We start from the raw sequence: 2,298 nt of genomic DNA, 5'->3' as shown, positions 1-2,298 counted from the left end.
CTTGGTTGTCCATGGTGTTTAATGGACTATTTCTTCGCCTGGGCATTAGTGGAAATGTATTCTGCTTTTTTCCAGAAGGAAAATGTATTATATAAAGGTCTCTCTTTAGCCTGTTGCAAAGAATGGTCTTTTCTTTTGGTTTCCAGTAGGCGGCATCTAAGCCTCTTGGATTTCTGCTTTCTATAAAGCCTTAAAAAGGCCTTTTTATTTTTTGATAGATATTTAATCATGCTCACTACCCTCAGTGTCAGTCCCTGTCAGTGATAGCAACAGTTTCGGTAGCATTTGCTCAGATTCTCCTGGGGCTCCATGATGTTCGGTCTTGGAAGGTATGGGGGGAGGGGTCCTCTGTGTTGGGAGTTGAGGGCTGCGGCTCAGCCTCTGTTTTGCAACCGTGGCCAGTAAAAACCAAATGTTGTTTTTCTGCCGTCTCACTTCTCTGCCTTCTGCCGTGATGACTGGGCCCTGCCGTCAGCTGGCCGTGGGGAGTTCACAGCTTTTCCAGGCAGAGACATTCAGGGAACTCACCGCTTTTTTGCCCCTCACTCTCCTCCTGCAATGAGCTCCTGTGGCTGCGAGAGGCAGCTTTTTTATTTCTCCCAGTCTATTGCCCGACATCCGGGTTTCTGACCTGTGGTAGCTCTTATACGCAGATCCCATGCTCAGACGTGCTGGTGTGCAGTTTGGGTGTTTTTTGTTGAGCTTTAGATGTTTAGCTTATTGTTGTTTCAAGTGGAGAGATCTGGGGACGTCTCTCACTCCACCATATTTTCTAGTCAAATCTTAAGAAATGAGCTAATAATGATGGTATTCATTTTTTTTTATTTCCAGCACTTCCCTCCATCCATCTGTCTTTTGACCAGCCCAGCTTCTAAGAGTGCCACAATCTGATCAGCAGGTCCTTGGTGCTCGCTTGGTCTCTCTCAAGCTTCCAGAACCTTCTGTTGATAACATGCTTTTCTAACATGTATTTTTATTGCTGAAGGTAATAAAAACATCCTGATCATTGGGTTAGAACAGCTTGCTTTATGTGTGTACACTGAGTGCAATTAAAAAATACTGTAATTAGGGGGTGGCTCCATAATGCAGTGGTTAGTATGTCTGCTTTACACACAGGAGGTCCTGGGTTCACGCACGCCCCAGGTGGAGACATGGACAATACCCCAGGTGTGCCAGGCCCTGGGTGCACCAGGCCCCGGGTGCACGCCACGAGCATGTGAGAGGGGACACCCCACCTTCAGAGATCTAGTTTTTAAGGGGAAACAGCAATATTCATAGTTCAGAGGTAGAAGTGGTATGGAGGAATTAAAGAAGGAAAAAAAATACTGTAATTATAATTTCAGACTTTGGAATTAGAATAGGTGCCAGTGTTCCCTCATTTTTTCATATTGGAAGAGAAAATTCCTTTGATAATCATTTGAAGTCTGGAAAAAAATTCCGTAGCTGTATTCTTAGGATCATTCTGTAGAGTCTTTATGGTACAGGTGATATAAAGAAAGCTTCAATCCATCCTTTTAGAGATGACATTCCAGCTTGCATGATCTCATTCGCCAGAAGAATGTTGGTGGCAATCACAATGCAAGAGTGAAGATGCTGTTTCTTTACGTAACGGTTATCTCATATGCCTACTTCTACTGCTTCCATTGGCTCACCTGTTCAAGTCCACGCCCACAAATTGACCTAAATTTGAATATTCTGCTTGAACTTTAACTAGTGTTTCCTGAAGATGAAAACCAGAATTCTGGGCAAGAACCTTGGGAATAATGAGCAATGCATCAGCAAATGCTTGAACTCTAAGTTGGGTCCTGTCCTTTACCCTGGGCTTATATTTATTTAATCAGGGCTTCTGCCATTGCCACTTTCACTGCAACAGACCCTGGAACTACACAGCCATCATCAACAGCATTTTAAATAGCCCTGAAGCCATCTCTTATTGCATCTTTGATTTGAGCGAGTGTGTGCTTATTTTGTCCTTTGACTAATACTGTGATAATGTGAGGATTGTTACATTTCTCGACAAAGGTGAACTTCTCTCCTCCCAATGTTGACTCATAGACAAGTCCTACATGTCCCAAACAATCAAGATATAAGTTGTCAAAAGGATTTAGAGCTGCCTCACCACAAGCAAGAGTCAGCCTTTCCATATTTCTGCTTTTAGCTTTGCATAGAGCTACTATGACTTCTTTTGCAAGAGCATTCAAGAAAAATGGGTCAATTCCTTTTTGATTAGTAATAACAAATTTTTCAGTTCTATTATTTTCTTAACTCTATTTTCAATTCATTTTCTTTTAGCTTTTA

The 2,298-nt window shown here is 42.3% G+C and overlaps 1 pseudogene; it reads right to left on the bottom strand.

Moving 5' to 3' along the window:
• Positions 1-1,473: 1,473 nt before the first annotated feature.
• Positions 1,474-2,298, bottom strand: part of LOC105306494 — a 10,713-nt pseudogene continuing 9,888 nt past the window's right edge.

The sequence above is a fragment of the Pteropus vampyrus genome, unplaced genomic scaffold (assembly GCF_000151845.1).
Source record: "Pteropus vampyrus isolate Shadow unplaced genomic scaffold, Pvam_2.0 Scaffold440, whole genome shotgun sequence".
Classification (NCBI taxonomy): Eukaryota; Metazoa; Chordata; class Mammalia; order Chiroptera; family Pteropodidae; genus Pteropus; species Pteropus vampyrus.
This window is presented reverse-complemented; position numbering and strand designations above follow the sequence as displayed.